Consider the following 19,866-nt stretch of genomic DNA (forward strand, 5'->3'; position numbering starts at 1 on the left):
TTCCAATACAGCCTCATTTTACACCTGAAGCTTGGGAAACATGTCAGCTTTCACTAATAAATATCTATGTTGATGCATATATAATGCTTTAAAATAATTAATGTATTTAAATGAAGTGTCACAATTCTGAAGATGCTGTATAAAATCTCTTCAGCTGTCTCACACAGTTTTCTTTTAAGGACAGAAAGCAAACACATTTATGTTGCCTTGGGGAACAGTTTGCTTAATGGTGATGTCACAAAGTTCATACAGCAGGTATCTAGGATTCACCTACCAGTAAATGACAGCTTGCTGACAAGTCTGTCTTCATTTGCATACATAAAGTCAGGAAAAAAATTAAGTAGTAGAATCTTTAAGATATGTTCTGTTTGAAAACGGTCTTAGATGTTGTAGCAATGTAGTTATGTGAAAAAAAGAGCTTGATAATAGAATTCAAAAAAATGTTGTTATCCTTTTTAGCATAGCTGATTTCCTTGGAAGGTCAGATAATGAAATCTAGCTCTCTTCAATTGCTGGATAACCTTGAAACCACATTTAAGGTATGAGGGATGCATGCTAACATCAGCTAATCTCTCTGATTGTAATTCTACACAACAAGTTATTTTAGTCTTAAGTTATGAGCCTTTTCCTTCTCCAGAAGACAGATTTAAAGTTATTTAATTCTACAGGGAGTAGGAGAATAATGCAATATATGACTTATTTACTTATCTACATTAAAATGTTCCAGTACATAAAATCATGTGATATGTATAATCTGTATCTTCACCTCTGCACTTTGAGATACAGGGATAGATTAAGATCTTATTGTGGTTTTATTTTGGATATAAAATTCCATTCATTTCAGGAGAGTTACTCCAGGCTTACCTCCAGAGTGAAAACAGATGCAAGTTCAAACAATAAAAAAGATATGGATTTATTGATAATATTTGTGATGTTAATGGTTTGGCTGCATAGAACTGCTTGTTTGAGAACTCCTCTTAGAGGAATAACAACTAGTTGTAGGATTTGTATGTGTAAACACATATCCTACCATAAATAAACATATTTTTTTTCTGAAAGATATGCAGAAAATCCTTATCATTACAGTAGACACATATAGAAAGTGTTCCAACAGTAGTGAATAGAGCAGAAAAAAAAAAAAAAAGAAAGAAAGAAAAAGAGGTCACATGGCTCAATTCATGGACTTCACTGTAGCATCAAGATTCTTGCCCTGGAACATCTGGAAACAAAATAAGTGGAGAAAGGAGTAAGGTTAAAATCAGAGTGTTTAGACAAGTGACAATAGCCTTGCTTATATGCAGATGCGAAGGTAAGGTTTGAGCTACCAAAAAATCTAAATGACAAACAAAATTGTTCACTTTATTCTAATCCTGAGTGCCAAGAACTGCTGAAATGAAAAAACAGGCTGATACAATACAGGACACAGTGTGAAACAATTATTAAACATGTGGACCTGATGCATGTGCCCTTAAATAGTGCTACAAATTGAAGAGATGTGCAAAATAACTAGCAAAGAACCGTAATTTCACAAAGAATGTGTTTTGTTTTTTTTTTTTTGGACATATAAAATTTCTACTTGTAAACTCACAGGTTTTATCATTTTGCAGGGAATAATAATTCATTCTGCCTGTGTTGTTTTCTGAATAAGTCCACAGCTTTCCTCTCAGCAAAATTACTTTTTATAAAATGAAACTTTTGCATCTTTTATGGCATTGCATTGCTTTATTCACCTGCTGGTGAACTCTATCATATCAGAGGAGTGATGGAGGGCACAGACAGTTACTGAAAAAAATATGTCTTATATTGAGTGAACTCCAACCTAGGAATCATTCTTCTCCTTCTTTAATATTTATATTGCAGTAGTGCTCAAAGACTTTGTTGTTGTATGTGAGATACAAACATAGTGATACAAATGGACTCTTCTCAAAGTGCTTCCAATCAAAGAATCAAAAAAAAAAAAAAAGAAAAAAAAAAAGAAAGAGAGAGAGAAAGAAATAATCGGGGAGACTTCAAAAAAAATATTTTCTTGTAGAAGGACAATAGCTTGCAGAGCTTCTAAGAAGGCTGCTTCTTCACTCTCAGTTCTGACTTCTTTCTGACTTCATATTTTAATGGGTCTCTGTGACAGATGGAGGAGTCTTCAGCATCCTAAGCAAGGGTAAAACTACATGAGATCAGAGAATTAATACTAATCTGCAAAGAACTGGGGCCATGTAGAACATAATTTGGATTCCTCCTTTTGCAATTATTACTCCAAGTTAACTGTCAATTTTGTAGGCAATAAATCTAGTTGATCAGCACATGGAATGCTTCCCACATGGAAAAAGATTTTTTCAGATTAGACAACAAGCAGATAGGATCATGCCACACCATAAGCCCAGGGAAAAAAGTCCTGAGTGATTACCAAATAATTTACAGCTAGTTTTGCATGGCTGTCGGGGAGAAAAATGACTGGAGAGAGGGGGAAGAAGCAAACCAAATATCTGCTGACATATAAATGTGAGAACTAAAGAGCAAAAGAAGTTAGGTTAACCTTCAAATAGCTGTGCCAGGTAAAATCAAATCTGCACAGCTGCATTCATTTTTGTAAGTAGTGAAATTGGGAGAGGATGTTTTTAAGGTAAACTACTACATTTTGAGAAGGGAGGACTAGATGGAGTGAGAAAGTGGCTATTTTCAGTGATGGTCTCGGTCTGGGGTTTATAGAGAGCTTTGAAATTATTTGTAAAAGGTGACTGTGAAAACCAAGGTCATAAATATTCTAGAGCAATCCACATGTGTTAATTTTCACTGGGGTTTCCACTTCTCCGAGTAAATTAGTAAGGGGTCCACAAATCAAAAAGGTTGAAAACCACTGGGCTGTGGGCTAACCTCGGTCTTTGGACGTACACCCAGTTCTCATTGCAGGCCCTGGGAATGGCTCTCGTGTCTGAAGAATTGGCCCTATTCATCCAACAGTCATTAAGAAAGAAAAGTTGTCTCTGGCCAAATACTGAGCAGGCACAGGTATATATCAGATAATGGACAGCCCAGAATGCACAGAGGCTGTAATTCAACCATGGAGTCCCTGCGAGTTCATGTGCTTTAACTGCACAGCACTTTGAATTCAGCCTTGTGTTTGCACTATGGCCATCTGGTGCTATTTAAAATATATACTTTTCAACTTTGACCTTTTAATCTTTCTAGTTTGAAAACATACACCAGTTCAAAGGTTACCTCTCTTAACCTTGAGCAATTCCCTTTCAGGAACAGCAATGAAGGATTATTAATATCATCACTTTTACTGGTGTTAATGAAGGGGTAATTCTCTATTGTGGTTTGTACACACATTTCGAAATAAACCATAACACAATTGTTATACATTTAAAACCACATTTTCCATAAGTGCCCTGATTTTTAGGTGCCTCAGTTTTGGAAGGTTCAAAATGAATGGCTTTCTCAGGGGTCTAATTATCAAATGGGCTGAGAACTTGTAACCTCTCCACTGGCCCCCAGACACCAGAACCTGAGACACCCAGAGTGGAACTAATGTTTTAACTGTTCAGCCATACATGGCCATGCAGATGCACACAAATCACTGTGCTGCAGAACAAACATACAAGGACTATGTTCCGTCTGTGACAATGGAGAAGGGCAAAGTCACCCAAAAGGTGCTTTCTGCCCTTAAGCCACACAAAATTTCAGTTCTTTTCCTTCCCACAGCTGGCAGTGAGAGCAGGACTCCCTGTAAGTCAGGGAAGCTACCACAAGGGATGTAAAAATCTTTATCTGTCCAGTATCGAGAGAGACCATAGGTAAGGGCGGTGCTGTGATATCCATTTTTTTTTCAATGCCCAAGAAGTAGCCTTAACAACCAGTTTCATCTGTCCTTTTGAGATGACTAATTGTGTTGAAATCTCATCCAGATAGTTTAATGCCACATGAAACTTTGACTCAGACAGGCTGAGGAATTTGTAATAGGAATCCCTCTCTCTGGGCCTTTTCTTCTTTAGGGGATTTAAAATTTTATTTAAAAAACAATGCAAATCTATAATATTACTTGAAAGGAAACTATTTCCTGAACCACCTAAGAAAAGAGCAGCTTCAAGGGAGAGGTAACAGACTCTGTAGGATCCATTTGAAAGAGCTGAGACCTATCCCTCCTGTATTATCCTTAGATTTATGTTTGGTTTACCACAACTGCAGTACCTGTTACTGATTATTTTAACAGGGTTCCAGATCCCCTGGGACTGAGGGTGAAGTATGAAAAGCACACCTCTCATTTGTCCCCAGTTTTGAGCCTAGGGTTTGAGTTTTTCTATCACGTTAGATTAATTTTTATTTCTACCGGATTTGATTCACAAACCCATAGTCATTTCAACATCAACGTAAAAAATGATATGGAATAATCTGGGGTGGGGGCTGTAGTTTTAACATTGCATAGCAGATTTTAAATATCACACAGAGAATTTGAGAGGAACTGATTCTCTCTCCCTTACATTTAAAAAAAATATTGGAACTTCTAAAAAGGATTTACACATATTGCTTCAGGCTGCTAGCCACTCGCCTACAGGTGGGTGGTGTTTGTTTAATAGTTGAAATACTTTTTGACTTGACTTTCTGTTTTCCTTGTTTCCCAGGTGATTGGTTCTGGTGTTTTTAGAACTGTCTACTGCATCCTGAACATTTTCCATGCATCACTGACTGGGAACATTTTAAGCTGGCGTCAAAGATAGAGTCTGTGGGGAAGTCTGCACACAAATAATACTTCTTCATTGTTCTTGCTCAGCAGTGTTCATGTCTTTTGCAAGCTGCTTCACCCATTGAAGCAGAAGAATATACTAAATATAATCAATCGGATCTTTTTTTCCTAAGCAATCCATATTTTCGTCTTCAGAGCCAATGTACCATTGGATGACAGAAAGAGAAAGTGCTCAACTCCATTAGCACCAGCCATCCAGTGGAGCCCGACTTGGCAGGCGTGTGATAACAGCCATGTAAGGAAGCATAGGAGAGGCCACACAGGAAGATTATATAAATGAGAACCACAATTGTAGACGAATAATGAAATACAATGAAATGGGCTAGAGGATACTGGCTGTCCTTTGGCATAAGGAAACAATCTAATTTCTGTAAGCATTTATTCATGAAAAATGCCTTGACATCAGCATATATAGACTACAATTTGCAAGAGTGGCATAAAAACATAGCTCCGAATCCGGAAGTAGTCTCCTAATCAGAGACACTTATGAAACAAAAGTCACCTTTGAAAGTGCATTATTAGCTCCCCTTGGAGTCAAACCTTAAGCATCCCATTTCATTGTATTTAGCTTTGAAGGAGGGGAAGGGTTTGAGCTTGGAGGTTTGGTGAGAGTCATTAAAATTGTGAAGGATGTATACATGGTACAGGCCAGAAGAGAAACAATGAGATAAGTCTCTGAAGAGGTGCTGGAAGGAGCATTTGTCAGGACTTTGTGAGCTACCTGGACCTATATCCACTCTGTCACACTGGAGATGGAGGTATCACAGCTACTGTGGGAACTACCCCAACTTTTCATACATGTTCTGTTTTGAGGTATTTGCCAGCAGCCCCAGGCATGGCCCCAGGCTACAAAGATCTCCACAAGACAAGGAGCAAAATGGTGATTGCTGTCAATGACTTTCTCCCTCTGCTTTTGGTCTGCTTAAAAAATGGTGGGAGAGGAAAGGAGAAAGTAAAGTAACAGGATAAAACACTGAGAAGTACCCAGGTATAGGGATTTGACCTAGGAAAGCAGTCATTTAGAAGTGGTTTAAAAGAAGGAATTTACTGATGAAGAAAAGGCAAGGGAAGAGACTAAGAGTCCAGATGGATCATGTTGTTCAAGGTAAATCCCTCTAAGAAGTAGCTCCTTAGGGAAACAGTTAATTGCCACATTCAGAAGGCTTTGGCTCTCTCTTGGAGCTCTTGTAGCTGCTACTTCTTGGGCCACAAAACGGGAAATTTCACTTACTGGCCATGTAGAAACTCTGAGGTGTACAAAACAAGAAATTTGCACAGCAATCTGGTTTTGCGGAGGAAAAGAATGTAAGTCTCCACAAAAAGCTAATTGTGGATGATTTTACGGGCAAGGAAAAAGATTGCAAAAATTTGCCTGAAACTTCTAGGCCTTCAAGTAAAGGCCAGGGAATTTCAGCAATGTTACAGCTGGATCCTAGAGGGGCACCTAAGATGAAGCCAAGAGAAGTGGAGAAAATGATCTCTATTCCAGTAAATGTACATACAAATCTAATGTAGGCTCCATACATTTGGAAAACAGCTTCTCCATGGATGAAAGGGAGGTTCTGTATTGAGTATATCCTGTAGGTCCTCTATCTCTTTCTTTTTTTTTTTTTTTTTCTGAAAAAGTCTCTACCACCTGTATTTGGACACTTCGGAAACAAGATACTTCTATTTGTCCTCACATTTGAATTCTGAGTTGGAAATACTGTTTACCAAGTTACCACTTGCCTGGGCAAAGAGTTTCTTTGCTAGCTCTTTACTCCTGGGACACACAGAACTCTGAGGAAAAAGAATAACTTGCAACACATAATTTATTTGGCAAAGTTAGCCTTTTGCTATTTTTTCCGTGAGCGCAGCAGCAGCATGGTTTCTTCAATGTACTCATTATTCAAATATATTCTCTGAATAAACAGCTGAACACTCTGTACTGTCAGATTTTGCCATGACATGTTGACTGGTGATGCATCTCTCTGAGGGCTTGGCTGATCACTCTGAGATTGAGAACATTTAGGCAGAGAAAATATCCCGCTGTGGTTTGTAATTTTCCTCTGAGCCCCTCTCCCTCCATTCTGAAAGGCTGATCGGTGGGACTGTAAGGGCTAAACTTGGATGTGGGTGATGGGAAGGGGAATCAAAGAAAAGCCTACTATTCTGCAGGTCTATATTGTAAGATAGGACAAGCAGCCTCATATCAAGGATGTTACTCTCTATTTCATTATTCAGTAGGAATTTCTGGAGATATCTGAAGCGGAGTGAGGAAAAGCAGCAGAGTCTATTTCAGAGCCTGACTGACTTGCTGGGGAGGGGTTGTGTTGTCTACCAAGACAAGACTTCCTCGTCTGCTTCTCAAGCGAAGCCACTGTGGCACTGGTCCAGTGCGGGGAGAATCTGCCGACGATCTCTTTGAGCAGTGTGGGCAGAGCTGGGAGGGCCGGGATGTGTGGGAGGAGTTGGCAGGGTGCGAGGGAATGAGGTGTCCCCATCTGCACAAGGCACAGGAAGCAGGTCAGTGGGGGAGAGGAACCCAGCTGAGGCTGGTTCTTTGTGATAGAAAAGGGTGGAAGAATGCAAATATTTCCTTACCTAGCACCTACGCTTTGCAAGCACGGGAGGCTGTGCATCATGCTGTTGTGTCAGAAGCATGCTGGCAGCCTCAGTGTCTACCACGTCTCTACTCAGTCACTTTGATTCAAACCTTGGACAAAGCAAAAACATCAAATACATGTGGGACGTTCCACAGTTTGAAGATGTCGCCCCTCTGAAACATCCAAAGCAAAATCAACAGTAAGGTAGATGTTTGAACATAAACTTATTTAAACTGGCAGTTCTTTAATTTCACCATTCTGAAGGGAAATACATATTCTCCATCATAACTTGAATTTAGAAAAAAATTGCAGATAGTTTCTCTTTGCACAGAATTACAGAATTATTTTTTTTTCTTTTTATGAGCTTTATAATAGATGCATCAATTCCCTTGCTAGCTAGTCTGCCTATAATCAAAGGCAGAACATTTCCCTGGTGAAAGTGAAAGATGCTACCAGAACTCAAATCCAACTTGGCACATTGGTTGTTATCACCTCATATCATCAGATGATGGTTATCAGTGTTCACACTGGGTCTGGATCTGAAAAGCACCAAGTAGTCGCAACCTACATGGGCTTCCCACAGGGTAGTTACAGCTTTTCAGTCACTTCTATAACTGGGTCCCATCACAACAGGAAATCTTGGAAGAGTTGGTTATATCAATGCCTGTTTCCATTCTTCAAGTGAAACTCCTGTGTAATATAAACAGCTCTCTCTATCAACCACAAAGATTGTGGAGGGTGAAGATTAAAAAAAAGAAAAAAAAAAAAAAGCAGCAGCTCATCCAGAGACATCTTGATTGCAGATGTTACTAAATGATTCTCTGGTGCTGGAAATGCTCATCCTGGCTACATGTTGATCATAGAATACATTCCGTTCTCATGGTTTTCTGACACAAAGAATGGAAGAAATGCCTCAGAATGTAACAAGGGAGAAAAATACTTCTGTATGTGGTGATAGCTCTCCCTATCTTTTAGTCTCGGAGTCAGATTCCTGCCTGAAGGGGCCTGCATGAGGGACGGTGAAAGTAATTATCCTGTCAGTTTAAATATGATTTTTTTTTACATGTGTGTTTCTCGTGATGTCAGTTGATTAACCTGTCAGTCATCTTTGCATGGCATGTGGCCACATGATGTCATGTGCTGAGCTACACGGTTTGTTGTGCTAATCTAACATAAAATTACGAAAGGCTCCAGTTTAAGCCTTATTTCCTTATCTGTGTTTTGCATTTTTCTTTTGTTTCAATCTTACATGTTACTTCTTCTCTTGTCTCCATACCTCCTTACCCAACATTTTTCATTTCTCCCTGACTCAGTTTTTCCTTTAATTTGCTATCTTAGTTCATCTCACCTTTTCTCTCCCACACCCCACTTTTGTTCAACTCTTCTCACACCCCTCTGTCCCATCTCTTCATTGTTTCCACACTGGAGCAGAGAAATCCATGACCACAGAGACCATTTTCCTGTTGTCTCTTTTACTGCACCTTGCTCCTCTCAGTCTTCCCATGATGCAGCTGAGTCACTCTGAAAAAAGAAGAAAAAGAAACTGAAAATCAGAGGTCTTCACCTTAACTGCCCTGGTTATCTCAGAAATACAGGGAAATCTAGAAGGTGTTATGGATTAGTTGTAAACCCTCTCTGTACTGGTGAGTTTTATTTTTTTCTCAGTGGTATCAGAATTTCATCTTAAAGGACTTCACTTCAACATCACCAAATGGTAGTAAAGGCAGCTTTATTTGTAACCTCAAACTTCTCCATGGCCTGGTATTAGAGCACTGATTCTAAAACAGGCATCATCAACATTTTTTTGGGGAAAAGATATGTTAGCTAGAGCCCAGCTGCATGAGAGAAGGATTAAAGATGAAGGCCTAATATGAGAAAGGCTGAAAATCACTAGGAAAGCCACCATATTCCTCTAACTGAAGTCAAAGTATGCATCATATATTTTTTTGTTAACTTGGGATGCAGGGAGTGTAAAAATAAAAAAAGTGTATTATATCACCCACTTCTGCTTTGAAGGTCATGCCAAGCACAGGGTGGCCATTTGAGAGACTTGGACAGAGGCGTTCCCATATAAAAAATTCAGAAATCAGCACAAGTTTACATTAGCAAGCCAGAGAATTGATTTCTCACACAGACTAAATCTGTTCTTCACATTTCACATGGGCAATGTGCTTTCCCATCCAGGTGGAGGACATTTCTGCATGAATTCTGCTCTCAGTGGCCAGGAGTGGAGACATAAAAGAAACCGTTCAGTGTCTCTGTTTGCAGAGATAAGTGAAAGAGTCATTGGCAATAACTCTGTAGTAATAGCAGCAGTACGAACTGGGCATGATTTGAATCTCTTGATAGTGATACCGGGATGCCAGAATATTTATCAAGCCATTAGGAGAGGCTGTGCCTAGCTGATAAGATGCCTACAACTGATGAAGTCCACCTGAAGACTCTGATGGTGTTGGGGCAGATTTGCAGCCAACAACAGTGGATAGCAGGCAGTGCTGCCCTTAAGAGCATCATGTGCCGTTCGTCAGCAAAATTATACAATCTCCTGCCAGGGGCAAGCTTGAGGAGTCTTTAATAAACAGAGTTAGGAAACATCCTGATGTATATGTTCCTCATGACTGGGGAGCCAGGAACAGCCTGCCCTGCTGAGAAACGGTTTCAGTGTTGGTGGCAGAGGGAAGGGAGCTGGGAGAGGTTGGGAGAAAATTGGTTCCAAGAGTGATTAATCCAGGGCCTCATTTTACGTCCTCCCTATATCAAACTGTGCCAAACTTGTGATGGTTCTGTCCTTGGAAGATGAAATTGCCCAATTTATATCATTTACTGTCTCTTAGTGTCATCAAATCAAAAGAACGTTCTGTCATTTTGACTGGAACTAGATTAGGAACAGATTTTTTGCTATAATCATCTGTAAGCAACATGAATGAGGAAAAATTTCTCTCTGCTTTTCTGATGTTTAATCAGCACATGTACTATATCATGGATAAGATCAGGTGCTAGCACTTGAGTTTAAGTTGAGAAGTGTTTTTCTTTGAGTGTCTTTTGTTAGTCAAGCCTTTAATAATTGTAGAAAGATTTTATTGCATCCTTCACCTCAGCTGCCCAGGTAAAGCACTGAAGTTAATGCTGGCACTTGTTTTTCCTTCTTGTTTTGTTGTGGGACCCCCTTTCTGTTGCTGATGGGAGCCCTCTGGATCATGGGAACTGTGGTCTGACCATCAGGTTGTGCAAGTTCAAAATACCTTTTCTGTATTTCTATATCTCTCTGTGTGTATACATATAGGCAGAGAGCTCAAGACAAATAGATAAGTTTTCCCTTAAATAAGTCTTATAGATTATAAACATAAAGGGCTTGTAAATGAAAAAACTTTATGCTGTTTACTTCCAGTAAACACAAAACAGTAGATAGAGGGGAGGAATGGAAAACCAGTTTTTTTCCTGTTCACAATGAATTAAGTGTATAAATCCTTAACAATGAATAAACACTATTGACAGACAAAAGTAAATACCTCTTAAATTTTTCTGGCTTTTAAAACAAAGACTATCTATAGCAAAACTGTGCTTTCAAATGTGTTTTGAATTTGACAGTGTCTTTTTGACATTTATAAAGTACAGTGATGACTATGTAATTAAAGTTCTTTGCTTGTTTTTCAATATTGCATTCTTAGCCTTCCAAATTTCCTTTAAGCTAGAGAGGGACTGAACAAAGGAGGAAGGCTTGCCAGCAAGTGGCCTGTTCCCATGCACGCCGTGCTGCACACCAGCACCGAGCTCCCCTTTGAACCCCACGCTGAGCCAGCCCATCTGCATGCGCTGAGGAGCATCCATTCTCGGCGTACTTGGGTTTTGTTTCAATTACCACAAAAGGGCTAAGTGAAGAATAGCATGCTTTTCTAAATTTGTTTGCCTTCCCTTCTGTCTAAATATGAAGTATAGGAAATTTCATGGCAAAGAGAGATGTTTTCTTGGGAGCTCACATATCTGGTGTGACTGCAGATAAAATACTGAACAGCATGTATAACCCTGGAACATTAGCACTGAATCCACAGGTAATGAATTTTGCTGTAGGCTGTTTTTCAATTGTTGTTTTCACTCCTCGCTCTCAGAGTGTGCTTTTCAGCAGTAAGTATCCTGTTCAGGATTACAGCACCAACACTCCAGCCTGGGAGGGTTGGAGCAGGCTTAGCTGTGTCGGTAACATAAGCCCTCGAGCCAACAAACTCTGTCACAAGCACACAAAAAAGGCACACAGCACCAAGGCTGTCTAGACTCTCTCACTGTTTCCAGCTTAGAAAATCCTCATTTGGCCAGGACCATTGGTAGAGGTATGTATTTACCTCAAATTACTCATAAAATACAAATTATTATTATAAAGTCAAACAACGCATTTAAAAACCAAACAAACATAGGACGAATTACACAAATGGGCTGTAGGTCAGGGACAGCAACTGGGCTCTCCCCCTTTTCTTTCCACGTGGCTCCAGCTTCATCCTCACTCCTCTATTCTCTTATATACCTTTCTAGTGAAAGAATGAAGTGAAGGTGATGGCAGATATAGCTGTTACATAGGTGTCAAATTGCCTGGTGGTAGCAGGCAAAGGCAGTTCATGGCATGTCCAGAGACACAACTTGAACAACTGGAATTTTGCTAGTATGTAAGTTTTCACATGAGATATCCCAGTCTTTCTGTGAATTAATTCTTCCCAGTGAGTTACTAAATTCATATAGAAAATCGTCAGCAGGTGATGGGATTGAATGCAGGCCTCCAGAGGCCTAGTCCAGTAGCCTCTGGCTACACTTTTTTGAAGGTGCCAGAGGCTGGATATCTAAAATGAATGCATTCAAAACTATTTAGATCTTCTGAGATTACAAGGCAGTGTAACTATTTCAAGCAGAAGGCTAATCCATGACTGGATGCCGAATGGCTGTGCCAGGAAAAGGCATGCAAGAATGCTAAAGGGCTTTAGGAAAAACAGCAGAAGGTTTTCCTGAGGGACCTGTATGAGCTGCAGAAGAGTGTGAGGTATGGCAGAAGAGCACACAAATGTGGCTCAGCCTGATCAGCAGCAGACAGAAGCCACTTGTGAACTGAAGCATGAGATCTCCGCGTCACGTGAATGTCACTTCGGTCCTGTCTCAGAAGGAAAGTGGAGCATGGGTCCTGTACACGCTCTCTGTTGTACGCAGTTGGTTTACCCTCAGCAAATATTGTTCTAACAGAGCCTGCTGTCAGATTTGTATCTGTTGAACAGACACAAAACACTGATCTCAGTGGGAGGCAGGTACCTACTCTGCATAAGCACTTTTGCAAATCCCAAAAGGCATTTCTCCATCTTCAGGCACTTCAGCATCTTTGAAAATCTTGCCCTTTGTGCCTAGCTTTACCTCTCTACAAAACAGAGAGAAATCTGCCTCCCTAGGAAGTGAAGCAGAGTTAAATTTATTCATATTTGCTTTAAGCTGTGGAACCATAGAGAAGATGTATGGCACAAAGGTGCACTTCTTGTTCAGCATATTACACGATGAAGCACCTGTGTGTTCAGTTATTGTCCGTGCTGTCATTGGCCTCATTTTTAAAGTTGTATCCATGAATCAGGAGAAGACAAGGTGCCATGTTAATGAATGATAGATATAGAAAGATCACAGTACAGAAGCCACACTGTTTTGTGATGGCCTGGCTGTTCTTTTATGAAAGCAATAGAATCTGCTTCAGGTGTCCTCCTGTGCATGAATGCCTTGCAGGAAAGAGGAAGAAAATTACTACAAGTCCTCATTATGGTAACTGTAAGATGTTTGGTGAGATGAAGTCAGCAAAGATGGCTACATGTCTGGATCTTCAATTCTGGTGTCTAAAAGAGCTCCTCAAAAGGAGTCCCATGCTCTGTGCTCTGAGGTCCTTCTGCAGTGAGCTCTACAGCAACTTCACTGGGGCTTCCAGGTTGCAGAGGTCCTCTGGCCCTCTTTCCAGTGTTTGCTCCACTATATTTTGCCTTAACTGTAAACTTTACAGGGTTTCTGAATCTGGCCCAGCACTCTTGATAACCTGAATAAAAGCAGAGTTAGCATTTGTGCCCTGAAAAATCCTTTTGCCCTAGTTTCTCGGTGGACTGCCTGCAGCGGAGATTATCATCTGACTTGCTTGCCCCTACTACCAGATACGTGAGCTCATGCAGGCTGCCCTATTACTGCTAGTCTCACCTTGAGATTTTTGTCTCCTGTTCTTTTGCTGGGGCAGCAGCAGTGGAGCTATCCTGTCCTTCCTAGGACAATCTATCCTCAGCCTGGCTTTGATCCCTGGCTGATCCCTCCTTGTCAGGTAATGAATGGCCTGTCCTCTGTAGCTCAAAGTCCACTTTTCCCAGGGGGAAATTAAGAGGATAAGTTCTCCTGCTTTCTTCTTCCTCTTGTTTGCTTATCTGTACAGACAATATACCCTGCTCTATGAATGTGATTTTTTTATATTTTATTTATATTTATATATATTTATAAAAAATTATTTAAATTATATAATATATATTATATATTATATTATATTATATATTGTTTATATGTTATATATTTATTATATATTATATTTATTTATATTTATAAAAATTATTTTATATTTATATATTTTTTATATTATCGTTTACTTTGTCCATTTAGGATTTGGGGTATATTTTGGTTTATTTAGTTGGGGAACTTCTTGGCCTTTCCAAGTGAAAAATGCCATAGAAAGCCATACCATTACTCTACCCTTTTCCTAAGCATAAGAACAACATGTCTTAGCTTTCAATAGCTGAGAGGCAAACAGGAGACGATTAAGTGACATGATTTGAAGCCAGGACTCTTTGTTTTAGTGCCTGGCCAGACCAGGCATTCTGGTGCTCTGCTTGTAACTTTTCCATTTACTGCTATGAAGACAGAAATATGATCAAAGAAAATAAAAAAGGAGGATCTGCAGAAAAGTTGTTTAAGCTTTACTGAAACATTCTACGTTAGCAGTGCCAAAGGCTGAGAACTCTCTCAGTGTGTTAAAGCCTTTTAATAATTTAATTTGAGATCACATTATAATCCCCTTGTCCAGAATCCTTATAATTTATACATGGTTTAATGCTTGGAATAAAGTTAGAGTTTTTTTTTTTTTTTTTTTACTCTTATGCCACAGTCAAGGATAATCATTTTAAACGCTGAAATGTGTTAAATGCTTTAATTGCACTAGTTTAAGTGTTTTATTTTGAGTTAAAGTCACTCAAAACTTTAATATGACAGATAAGATACAGAGTAATAATTCTGACTGTGGCTCAGAACAGGAAACAAATCCTGACTTTGATCTGAGTAATAGCGCTTCTCTTCCGGACCGACAAGGTTGCATTAGTGTCGTACTCAGCCTGTGGTTGAGGCTTAGCCCTGGGAGCACCCAAAGAGCAGCTGGCTCCTGAGTGCTAGTGAGCCCTGGGCTCAGCCCCACGTCCTGTCCATGCAGATGGGAGAGGACTCGCACAGCTTAAGTGGGAGGTAAGCTTGGGATGTCACTCTCCCCTGCCTCCGAGATTTCGCAAGGGGAAGGAAGTAGCTGCAGATGTCTAAACCGAGCCTGTCCCCAGCTGGCCCATCCCTATGTCCCTCATCGCCACTGGCATCCTGGAGAAGATAGGAACTGCCTGCCCCCACGCTCTTAATCTGTTTCAAGGCAGTCACAGCAATTATCTTAGACCAGTTCTGGCATAGAAAATGTGTTTCCTCTCAGTATACACAGATTTTTGAAGCTGAAGCATTTTATGCATTTGGTAGAGTGGTTAAACAAGCAAAGCAACAGCCATAAGACAACAGAAAGCTCTGAGGAAAGAAGGGGCAGCTGGTGCACACATTTGAGGGACAAGCGTGGGGTTACAGTAAGCCACAGTGCCTCCCAAGGAAGAGGGTACATTTGCATGGCTTCCAGCCCTGCTGGAGAACAGTAGGGTGGGCTCAGCATGTACTCCCGCAGCTAATTGGGGTATAAAATGTTCATGCTAGCAGGAAAACTTTGAATGAGCCTGGGGTCGGAAATTTATTCACATTTCTGTGCTGCTGAACCCTTGTGCTAGTTTACCTTAGGCCTGCTGATAACCTTTGGGGATACAGCCAAACTATTCAGTGGTGGATTTCTACCAGTATGAAGGGCAACCTGCCACATCAGTCCCACTCTAAGGCACCTTGGGTGTCTTAGTTTTAGGTGCCCAAACATATATGTCCAGCACAGTGTAAATATACTACGGTGTCCTGCCTCACTGCAGAAGGCCATGGATTTCCCATATACCTATCATCCTACATGGGTGCTTTCATTACCAGAAATCAGCTGAAATGGCACTGTTCACCTATGTTTAGGCACTTGAATATCTCCCCTAATGCCACGTTGTCCTTGCAGCTATTCAAACTTCTAACAGAAAGAAGGAAAATCTGTTCAGTTCTCCAAGCTCATTTCAGTAGGTCACTTCCACCTATTTTATAAAACCACAGTGAGCTGGTGGTCTCACAGTTTGTACAGATTTTCCTAATTTTTTTAATGTTTAGATTGGGAAGAAGTCGTACTTCAAAATTTTGTGCCTAAAGTTAATCTAGCATTATTGGGTTTCAGAGTTAACTTGCATTTGAAAGATCCTAACTTCTACACCTCATAGGCCACCATCTCCACTGTGCCAAATATTTTGAAGGAGTGTTGGTCTTGGCAGCATGTTTGGAAAGTTACAGGAATCCAGTGAAGCCAGATCATGGAGGAAATTTGTAGAGTTGTGTGATTTTCACATAAGATGTGCTACCAGAAGCTCTCTTTTCACTCTGAGCTCTTTTGGTGATATGGAGGGATGCACTTGGTCAATGTGGTTTCAGAATCTGAAGGTTGTATGGCTCTGATCAAAAACCTACCTGTGTAAATACTATACATCTTTTTAAAAGCAACCTCAGTGCACAACACTGTGGCTCCAACAGTCTGGGCTCTCCACTGACCCTCTGAATCTCAGTCCTCTCTGGCTCCAAGTCCAAGAAAATTCCTCTTTTTGACCACTCTGCTGCTCTTCTGCTCAAGCTAGTTAATGACCAGCTTGGGTAAACAATTCTGTCACTTGTTTTGTTTCAGTCCTCCTCAGTTCCTGTTCTGGGTATTTTATACCACCCAACTAATTCTGTTGCTTCTTCAGCCTTCCCATCTCCTCTGTGTATTCATTACACCAGGTGTCACACATGGCACCCATTCAGCTGTCTCAGATTAGAAAAAAATTGTAACAAGCCACCCTTATTTGATTTAAACACTAAATGACTTGAAGTCTATACAGGTTTTGGACAAGAGGATTTTAATGTGATAACAAATTGTAAGGCCCAGCCACAGGACATCTTTGTCCCTTTGGAAAAAGCTGCTTAGCTGCTGACAAGCCTGCAACACTCAGAAATAACGCAAGACATTTATTGCCAGGTGGTAACATTGGAGGCAAAAATTCTTAAAAAGTATTAGGGCCTATCCTGTGATGAACTCAGATTCTGAGTGTCCAACTTGATTTTCCTCCAAACACTTTGATTTTCCAAAAAGTAGTGGACATCTAATTCCTGAAAATCAGAATCATTCCACTTATGGAATTCAAGACCAAATATCCAGATAATATATTATTTTGAATGAATGCATATAAACCCTCAAGTATCAGTCCATTAAGCCAGAATTACCAGAGGTCATGAATAAATTTTGTCAGTGAACAGGTTTAAATTTCAGTGACTGTTTAAGGAAAAATTGTATTTTTGCCTTGCTTTAATTGCCACATGCTACAGTTTCAGAGGAAAGACTGACTGGCTAAGCAGTCAGCAAAAAAAATGATACCATTAGCACATGATATATGGTGCTATTATCTGTGCCACGGATTCTCCTCCATATTGCTCCAACTTACCCAGATCTCACAACAAACTCCAATCTGTCTGTCTGCAGCCTGGCTGTTATTCCTGCTAAGATCAATACCTCCTGGTTGGTTGTAGATATTTAATTGTCCCCAGATGTGTAATGTACAGACTGGAGCCTTACTGTACGTATAACACTAAGGATAAAGGGTCCGTGACCAAACCTTTCTCTGAGCAAAAGTCACTTAACACATTTTTGCATTACAAAATATCCCACAGTGAGATCTCACTGGAACCAGATGTTCGTAGCAGAAAGCATATGGCAAGAGGATGTAGATCCATTTTTCTTAAATCCTCTTGAAAAATCATTGTATCATAGCCCAAATTCTGCTCAAATTCATGCTTATAATCCCCAAAGCCTTTCCCAGTTTAAAAAAAAAAAAAAAAGTACATCTATGCTTTCATTGCTTGTGAATCATTTCCACATCCATTGATTTCCAATGGTTTGCAAAGAAAGCAGCTGAGAAGAGAATTTGACCCACAGTGTACAAGGTGTGCATGAAGCTTGAATGAATGGAACATGTGTGAAGAATTACTGAATGAGTGCTTGTGCTGGAGAAACAGAGACAATAGCCAAAAAAAGTCAGCTTTTGCGTGTTCCATAAATATTTAATCTCAACCTGAAAAGATAGAAGTTTCCAAACAATATGTATGCTCTTTATCATATCATGTCATCTCATATCATACACTGCCTGTTGGTGCACGACAGCTGCCTAATCTGTTTATGTAGTTGGGTTTAATCAGGTGAGTTTGTTCTTATTGCATGGATTAAGGTGTCTGACAACAGCCCTCTTTTAAAATTGAAAGTCTCTGCCAATACAGACAAGAGCAGGGCCTTAAAAAACACTGTAATCCAATGCCTCAGGCTAATGAGGGCAGAACCAGCACTTCAGTTGTTCGTTTAACCCCCTCGAGCCCACAGATACTTCATCTGCCAAAGGGATTAATTGCTTTGTCCTGTCCCTACGAGCTATGCCAAGGAAAAGGCTAGTTGCATGGTCAGATACATGGCCTTCATGGCAGAGGTGAGAAGAGCATTGTGAAAAGTGTGTAGCAGGTAGGATCCAGGACGGGAGAGGTGCTGCTCCCTCTCCTATCAGGTGGGCACAAGAAGTGTGAGGCTGACTGATGTCTTCCTTGGTGGCACACGGCCAAACCTGCAGTGCCCAGTGCAGGTCCCCTTTGCCTGGAAGGCTGGTGCTGCTGCCAGCGCTGCTCCTAAGCAGGGCAGGGGAGTACAAGGGTCTCCTAGCATCTGAGAAAGTATATGAAGAGTCACGCTTCAGATCTTTCTGTATGAGATGGCCTTTATTTGCCATCCCTAAGCACTATCCAAGCTACCCAGGTTCAACCCAAGCTACTCTAAGTAGAGATGTTACCATTTATTGACCATACGTGGTCTTGCCAGTGGTAGGAAAATTGCCTAACATATTTCTACAATAATCTTCCCCATTCTTTGTTCGCTTTGCTCTTCACCTGCCATCTTTCAGGCAACTGCATTTTAAAAAAGTCATTAGGTGATGGAAATGCTTTCAATAGCATTTGTGATAGGTAGGAAATGGTAAACTGGACAGGTCTTGGCATTTTATAAGCTCTGAATATATCAATCATTTACAAAGCATATATGATATGGCAGCCTATGCTCAGAAAAAGGAAATGTGGCTTTTGTCTGTAGGCTATAAATAAACAGACTATATTTTTAGTTTTGACCTGTCTCTTCTACTTAAAGAGATATATGTTGTCTTGCTGAATTTCCACATTCATACAGAACCAGTACATGCCATATGTAGATATAATAACAGGATACTTTGAAATACTTGAAGAGCTGGTCCAGTATCACTGAAGAAATTCTGTAACATCAAGAGGACAATTAACATTTTTAAACTGATAAATATTTGACTGATAGGCATTACATAGATTTGATTTTTGACACATTAGTAAAGCATCATTCTCAAATACTCAAAGCAGCCACATTTTGTTTGCAAGGCAGAGCCATTTTTCATTCCATGTTTTTGTAAAGCCGTAAACCCTTGAAAGAGATTATATAATATTGATATATAATCTTTTATGCAATAGGACTTTCTCTGTGATGATCTAAAAGCAGTTCTCATCCATTGATAACTGAATTCTCACCACACCCTTTGTTAGGGATTTTTTTTACTGTTTTGGATGACTGAAACACAGGTTGTATCTGTACTAGGAATGCTGGTATAGGAGTTCCTGTACATTATGGGAATGAAATACACTTAGTATAGACATAGTTGGACAAGCAGAACTGCTTTGTACTGGCATTATAAAATCCTTCTACCCTTCAAATGAAACAAGCTGTACTAGTAAAAGCACAATTTTCCTAACGTGACTGCAAACCTAAATTCTTCTGGACAGGTCTTCTTTATCTAAATGAAAATCCTGTCTGAGCAGATTTTTAGGATTTTCTACCTTTGTCTGGACTTTATGGGTGGATGCCTCACAGCCCTCGGGCGCAGCTGGTTGCGGGAGCAGCTCTGGTCGCGCTGCTGCAGTCAGACATTCAGGACACACCAGCGTGAGCAGCAAGCACCGGGTCGGACCGTGCTGGGTGTGCTGTGCATCACCAGTACTGCTGCGGGGAATCTGTGCACAACCACCAGTGCCTTGGGG

The 19,866-nt window shown here is 40.2% G+C and overlaps 2 long non-coding RNA genes across 4 annotated transcripts in view; one reads left to right on the forward strand and one right to left on the reverse strand.

Moving 5' to 3' along the window:
* Positions 1–6,684, forward strand: part of LOC310895501 — a 39,804-nt gene extending 33,120 nt beyond the window's left edge. Inside the window, exon 3 of the long non-coding RNA XR_014580733.1 lies at positions 4,620–6,684. This is a non-coding gene — a long non-coding RNA (uncharacterized lncRNA). The remainder of the gene's footprint in view (positions 1–4,619) is intronic.
* The window catches only part of LOC310895502, a 15,890-nt gene continuing 2,361 nt past the window's right edge, over positions 6,338–19,866 (reverse strand). For 2 of the 3 annotated variants that reach the window (XR_014580734.1, XR_014580735.1), the window contains exon 3: positions 6,338–8,847. This is a non-coding gene — a long non-coding RNA (uncharacterized lncRNA). Of the gene's footprint in view, positions 8,848–9,329; positions 11,116–19,866 lie in introns of those variants that run through there. The other variant, XR_014580736.1, reaches the window with a different exon arrangement.

This window comes from Anser anser, assembly GCF_964211835.1.
Source record: "Anser anser genome assembly, chromosome: 2".
Lineage (NCBI taxonomy): Eukaryota > Metazoa > Chordata > Aves > Anseriformes > Anatidae > Anser > Anser anser.